Source organism: Alexandromys fortis, unplaced genomic scaffold (genome assembly GCF_014885135.2).
Source record: "Alexandromys fortis isolate MF-2015 unplaced genomic scaffold, M_Fortis_MF-2015_v1.1 scaffold_5, whole genome shotgun sequence".
Taxonomy (NCBI): Eukaryota; Metazoa; Chordata; class Mammalia; order Rodentia; family Cricetidae; genus Alexandromys; species Alexandromys fortis.
Genome location: NW_026067924.1, coordinates 1,887,866 through 1,895,425, shown reverse-complemented (window position 1 = coordinate 1,895,425; position 7,560 = coordinate 1,887,866).

Genomic DNA, 7,560 nt, shown 5'->3' with positions numbered 1-7,560 from the left:
TGCCAAGAATATAGGATAGGAAAAAGGACGTTGTCAGAGCTTGGCTTTGTAAGGCAGGTCCGTCTTAGAGATTGGTCTGGGATCTGGGCTGGTTAGGAGACTCAGTTCTGGTGCCAAAGGCTTGGGACAGTAGGCACCACTTAAACGGAGATATGGAGCAGAATGTTCTGGAGTAACGGAGAATGTTCTTACTCCTACCCCCACCACTGTGGTCCAACCAGCTGGCGTAAAGACAATGCTGTTTTTGAAGGACTGGGAGAGGAGGCACTAGCTACCGTAGTCATTTTCCAGGTAGTAGGCAAGAAGAGGGTTTCAGATGAAATCCCATACAAGGACAGATGAAGAGGCCTTGCTGGTGGGGCTGTGTATAGGTAGTTGTTTCTGGAATTGAGACTGCACATTTGAGGGTAGAGATGTGTGAAAGATGCAATGACATACAAGCCATATGTGCTGGTTTTGAAGTATTTCTAATAGCTGCTTCTTGCATATAGTCTAGGCTGACCTCAAGTCAGCCTAGAGGAGGCTGGTGCAGGGGTCCATGAGTTAGGAACTGGTAACAGGAGGCTGGTGCAGGGGTCCATGGGTCAGGAACTGGTAACAGGAAGCTGGTGCAGGGGTCCATGGGTCAGGAACTGGTAACAGGAGGCTGGTGCAGTGGTCCATGTTTAGAATGTGAGTCTATAAGGCTCAGGAGGGATGGTCAGAAGAGCGTTTTATGGGAGTTGATTTGACAGGCTTGGTGATAAGACATAACAGGTGAAGAACATGGATGAGCTAGTGGTGGAGGATGCTGGGATGGAAGATGTAAGAGACAGACAGACTGAGAGTGAGACCAGGTCATGTGACAACAATAAAAATGGCCAACCTAGATCCTAGGTGGATGTTTTTCTGTCAGCTTAGCAGGTGCACACAAATCATCTGATATTTTAATTATCGTCTGCAACCCCACAATCCTGCAGTCAGTGCCCCACCAGCTGCTCAGGCCATGGCTTGGCAGGGCTTCCAGTCCCAGTATGTAGGTTTAAATTAAATCTCCGTTGTTCTGTTTATCAGTAAGACTCTGGAGCCAAAGGCTGTGGTAAAAACCTTCTAGCTCAGCGAGGTTGAGTAGCAACTAGCTGGTCTTGCTTTTTGGCTAGAGATAGCACAAGAGACACTTCTCTTCCCTTGTCCCAGAACCAAAGGACACTCAAACTCTCATTCCCACCCTTTCCTTCCTGTGCATCTTCTCTATCCAGATTGCTGGCTTCTCTGTGGCTAATTCTGGTCAGCTAGTTGCTGGCTCTGCTCCCCCTCCTCTGATTCAAGGTAAACTTTATTTAACTGTTATTTACTTAACAGTCTTGGAGTATCACAGTACAATCAAAATACCCCACAACACTGGGTTCAAAGTTGGGAGAAATGAGATTCTATCCAAATGTTATAACTTGGTACTTTTCGGAGTGTTTAGCCTGTTCCTTGGTCTATTAAATGGAGAGTTAAGACTAATTTTTAGACTAACCACTGTACTAATAACTAAACAACCAGTAACTGTCCCTGCTATTCATTCACCTTTGGAACTGTAGAAGTCTTCCAAGGATAGCTTGGTCCAGGAGTTGCTCAGGTCATTAAAAAAGTCAGTTCAGAGGGATTCACAAAACATTCATTCATTCTATATTATTTCTGAATAAGACCAAACCAATTCTCCTTGCTCCCTTTTTAACCGGACTGCAGATCCTTTGAGTTTTATCTTGTCTTTGCAAAAGTCAGACATAATTCTCTGATTCAGTCTTTGTTATCTCAAGAGCAAGCTCTTTGCAAAGAGCTTTTACTATATTATCCATGATACCACTGTATCTGTACTTATTGGAGATGGTTTCACATTCTGTGATGTCCTGTGACGGTCTGGTGCTCACTGTGGAACTCAGGCTAGCCTCAGAGATGTGAGCCACTGCATATGGCCCAGTATGTGTATTTTAAACTTAACTACTTAGATGGACAGGGTTTTTAGTATCTTGCCTTCTTGAGAAATCCCCCACACGTTCAGACAAGTTTCCATGAATGTCACCTCTCTCCTCGCATTTGCTGTAATATTTACTTGAAAAGTGTGTGATCACAATGTCAGGTAAGCAGAGTATGCACATCCCTGTTTGGGAACGAGTTCCATTAAACACAAGACTCATTAGTGAGAGCGGATCTGTGCATACACCAATCTTCTTTCCTACTCAGGACCAACTTGGGTATCTTGTTTAGAAGCCAATGGGAACGTTAGCCTGGGATCCATCACATTCTGTGTCTGCTCCCACCTTGCCTTCCTCTTGACCTAGGGCAGACCCTCTGTCTGTCTAGATGTGTCTCTCTTCCTCTTTTCCAGGAAATTGACACAACCAGTGACTTCTCACTCCCTATCCACTGGACTGGCCCCTTCAGCACAAACATTCATCAAATGTCTTCTTGAAGGGATGAAGGAAAGGCCTTGCTCTTCATGTCAGACCCTACTTGAGAGCTGCCTCTGTGATGTCTCTAGCAGAATCTGAGGGACAGTTTTCAGTCCTCAAGTTGACTGGGCATATCCTGTGTTGTTCCTTCCCCGAAATGTGCTTTTCCTTGGCTTATATGGAACAAATTCTGCTCATCTGGCCCTGCCAATATCCCATGAACAGCCTGAAGCTGCACCTCGCTGCTCATGAGCCTCAGTTCTAGCCCTGCTCTTACCCTGTGCTCCTTCTCTGGGCCGTTGTCCTTGTGTCTTCAAATGTTTTCTCTTCATCACTGGGATCCTGCTTCTCTCTGGAGCCAATTTCCTCCTTACTATCTCCTTTGGCTCTCTTAAAGACTGATGAAGGGACTGGGGAGATGGTTGGTAAAAACATTGCCAAAGCATTAGGACCCAGGTTCAGATTCCTAGTACGGGGGGGGGGGGGGTGAGAGTTTGGGGGAACTGAGAAAGTGGGGGTGTGCAGATCAACAGGCATTTGTGACCCTAATGTCCTACAGAGAGAGATCAATGAGCCCAAAGTTCAGGGAGAGGAAGAAAAAAAAGGAAGGAAGGCATGACTCTGTGCTAATTGAAAATAATGTGGAGAAGTGACTGAGGAAGGCTCTCAACATTGACTGCTGGCCCCCACACGTGTATGTATATATATCCCTTGCACACACATATCCTGTACACACATAGCACACACACACACACCATCAAATTTATGTATGGTGTTCTAACTTGGTGTTCTTTTTTTTCCCGGTGCCCCCAATCAATTGCTCAGGTCAGTAGTCTCAGTGTGGCTCTCTATACCTCCCTGCCTGGTGTCCTATACCCAACTTCATCAGTCCTTGTCAGTCCTTCTGAACTAGTTCCATATGCTTTCCTCCCCGCCATTGTTAACTCCTGTCCCGTAAGTTAACCATTGCACTGCGCTTTCTGTACACTTCCCTTTTACTCCGTAAGATGGATTTTTATCATGATTAATACATATGTGGTCTTCCAGTGAATCAGTACAGAAGATGCATTGCTGTGCCCTGTGTGTGTTGAGCATTTCCTGCCATTGCACTGTTCACCTGGACTGTGTTAATAGTGTGTTACACACTTACAGTGTGTCTCTGGTGGTTTCTCCTCACTCTCTCTGGAATGATCTTTCTGGAACTCAATTTTGTGGCCTCCTTGCTTATAACATGTGAATGGTTTACTGTTGATTTTGGGGGAAGAGAAGGAAGGAAAGGTTGAAATCCTTGCTGTGTCTTGTGCCCTTCTCCCTGGCTGTAGGCGTGCACCTTCCACCATTAGCTCCTAACCCCGCTTTCCATTTCTGCAGCTGCGGGAGCCATCTTGGCTGCACCCGTCCTCTTCCCATAGGCCTTAAGCATCCAACACCCTTTCCAAACCGTTCCTTTGTTACATGTTCTCAGGCAGGGATTCAACGTCTGTTGGTGGATTTATTTAGCTAACGGTCACCATCTTCACTATGCTGAACTCATAATATTTCAGTATATGGTAGGGCTTACATAAAATAACACTTCAGCCTGCAAGTCCCTGTATCCAGTCTTCTTGTTTGAACCTGAACCTAACATCCAAGCAGCCCAGTTCAGCCTCAGCAGTTTCTGTAAACACGCCACTTTGCATGACCAACTGGATGTAACCGGCTGTTCATTTTGCCAGGCCCTGGTTCCACTTATGGTCCATTTTACTCCCTTTGAAAAGGTCAAACAGCAGCTTTTGACCACAAGGTGGCGACAGTTTTTAAGAGTTAGGATTGAGTATTGCTTCTGTTCCAGCTGGGATCATGAGTGTGCGCTTTAAAAGGCTGCTGGGGATGGACGTTTGGTAATCTGGGCGTCCTGTTTGGGGTCATGGGTGCAAGGCAGTGAGGGTGAACATGTAAGTTATTGCTCAAAGTAGAACAGAGTCAAGGGGAAGGGGGCAAATCACCTGTCATTGAGTCAGGACAGCAGGTCAGCCACCTTCCCCATCGACAGCAAAGATAAGTCAGGGAGCTGTAATTCTAGTCCCTGTGACACCCATTGATGAGAGACTGAAACCTGAGGAAAACAGCAGTTAAAGAGAACACCTCCCAAGGATTTCAGAAATTGTCGTCTTCTTCTCCTCCTCCTCCACCTCCTCCTCGCTTTGCAGTAGCTATGGGAGGCATAGCTCATGGGTAGAGAAACAGGTCCCGGGAACTTAACAGTGGACACCATGAATAATCACCAAACCCTGGGCTCCCGTCTTGTTGCTTAGAGAGGAAAATATTTTCTGTTTTGGAAGCTTCCGGTCACTCTGTCATCCAGCACAAAGGAAAATAACTCAGATGCAAGCACAAGAGGAGGCCTGTGTCTTTGAGCCAGTGGGATGGGTAGTACTTGCTGTCGTGGTGCTTTTTCCCTTTGGTTTCATCCCTACCCCGAAGACAGAGAAGCCAGATTTTGTGCCTTCCATTGCTGGCTTTCCTCACTCCACAGGGACTCAGCAGGCTTGGGTTTAGGGCAGCTCCAATCATTGGTTATCCGGAGGATGAAGTATTTGTGGGGTCTGGAGGACCTTTAGGGAGAGCCCTGTATGCTGTGTAAGCAGTGACAGGATTGCTAAGGGTTGGCAGCAGAAATCTGAATCCTTTATTCATTTGGCTCTGAAGGTGGCAAGACTCCAAAGAGGGTGGCTTATAATTTGGGGGGTCTGAACACCAGGTTGTAGTTTGTAAACTGTAGCTATGTTTCCAGGGGCCACAGAGGACCCAGGGAGTGATACCATTATCTCTACAGTGTCCTGTCTTCCTATGGACCACCAGGGCTAGAAATGAGCATTGCAGGAAGCTTTCTGGGTTGTAGTAGTATCCTTATGGCCTTTAGCAGGAAAGTATATTTGTCAGTAATAATTAATACTGAATACCTTACTCAGTGCTGAGTACTCTGAAAGTCACATTGAATTTGATTGTAGAAATAAAATGTATGTAAAGAAATAAAACAAAATTATGAAACCTTTCATGAATATAAAATTTATACAAATATATGGGTGATTACAAGTTAGACAGAGCCCAAGTTCTCCTTCCTATACTAGGAAATAAAATACAGAAAGATTTCCTGCTGTGGGCCAATGGTCTGTACCCTGTCACTTGTATGTTAAATAAACACTGTTTGGCCAACAGCCAGGCAGGAATTTTAGGCAGGGTGACCAGGCAGGAAGTAGAGGTGTGGCGATGAGAATTATGGGAAGAGGAAAGTTTCAGTCTGTAGTCGTCACCAAACCACAGAGGAAGCCAGACACAGAGCAAACAAGATGTGACTGCCTTGCTGAAAAATGTACCAAGCCACATGGCTAACACAGACAAGAATTATGGGCTAATATAAGTTATAAGGGTATAACAGTTAATAAGAAGCCTGAGCTAATAGACCAATCAGTTTGTAATTAATGTAGAGCTCTGTGTGATTTCTTTGGGACTTAACTGCTGCAGGACCAGGTGAGACAGAAACTTCAGACAGCATCCCATACCAGAGCCCTTCCTATCCCCACACCATCAGCCAATCAGATTTGATACTTTGCATTGCTCAGAGCTGTGCCCATGTTGTTGCATATAGGCCTTAGCCAGTCTGGTCACCTCACACTTTGGATTTGAGGGCCACCTCTTCTGTGCAGGTTTCCCTGGACCCTTGTGGCCCCACAGCCTTCCGGTATCTGGGGTGCCACTTCTCACACACAGAGGCTCTGCCAAGGTGGTAGGTGTTAGATGTAGTCTCTGCCCTTTCTTAGTTAGCCTTCGGTCTGGGGGGACAGGGCTAACTAAGTGTCTGTTTCTCAAAGTGTATTTTCTCCTGGGTGTTTCACCTTTCTTTTTGTCCTCTGCACTACCCTGAATAGTTTCCCTGCAGAATGCATGTCGACTTGGACTCTGTGAATGTGACCTTATTTGAAGAGAGGGTCTTTGCAGATGGAATCACACTAAGGCGCAGTGCCGAGGACATGGGCTGGTCCTAATCTCTAACCGGATGACTAGTGTATAAGAAGAGTAGGGAACTTTAGACGTAGTGAGCAGTGATGCTGTGAAGGATGCAGAGAGTGGAATGAGTCATCTCCACTCAAAGAATGACAAGGACTGGCACAGCCACCAGAAGCTTCTCTCTCCAAGTCTCCGAGGAGGAATCAAGCCTGCTAGTCCAAGGACTGAGACTGTTATGGTGGCTCTAGGAACCCCCCCTGCTTTGTTTTTTCCCACCATCTACCGTCCTGATTACTTTTACTTCCCTGTCCCTGCAGAGAAAGTTATAATTCCTACTAAATGATTTTCACTGTATTGCAGATACATTGTCTTAGTCACTGTTTTATTATTCTGAGACATCACCATGACAACTTAAAAGGACACATTAAATTGGGGGCTTGCTTATTGTTTCAGAGGGTTAGTCCATGACCGTCATGACAGGAAGCATGGTGGCAGGCAGGCATGGTGCTGGAGAAGTAGCTGAGATCTCAAGTCTGAGCTACAAGTTGTAGGCAGGTTGGAGAGGGGTGAAGAGACTGACACAGCCTGGAATGGGCTTTTGGCACCTCAAAGCCCACCCACAGTGGAACACCTTCTCCATCAAGGCCACTCCTCCTATTCTTCCCCAAATAGTCCATAGTCCATTTTCTTTGGTCGTTCATTATCTCATTGTCTTAAGGCTGAGCCCAACTCTCTCAGCAAAGCAGAAAGTTTTCTCTGCCTTCAGTGCAGCAACTGGGCAAGCATATCACCTGTTCTCTTTGAAACAACAGGTCCACTCAGTGCTAAGATGGGTGGGTGGCCTGGAAAGCCCTCCCTCTGAATCAGCAGCAGCAACTAAAGTGCTTTTATTTCCCCAGGAGACCCTTTAGGGGTTCTAAGTATCTCTAGCAATGCTCTATAGCCCAGCTCTTCCAACTGCTCAGAGGCTGGCTCAGCTCCCAGCTTTACCCAAGACACTGTGAGATTTCCAGTGCTTTTTGTAAACCCCTTTGTTGCTGAAATCAGTTCCAACTGGTTTCCACTGCCTTTAGCTAAAAAGCCCAGTTGTCATGGAAGGATATGCATGTTCTTTCTGGGCATGGACATATTGTTTAAAAAAAAAACAAAAAAAAAC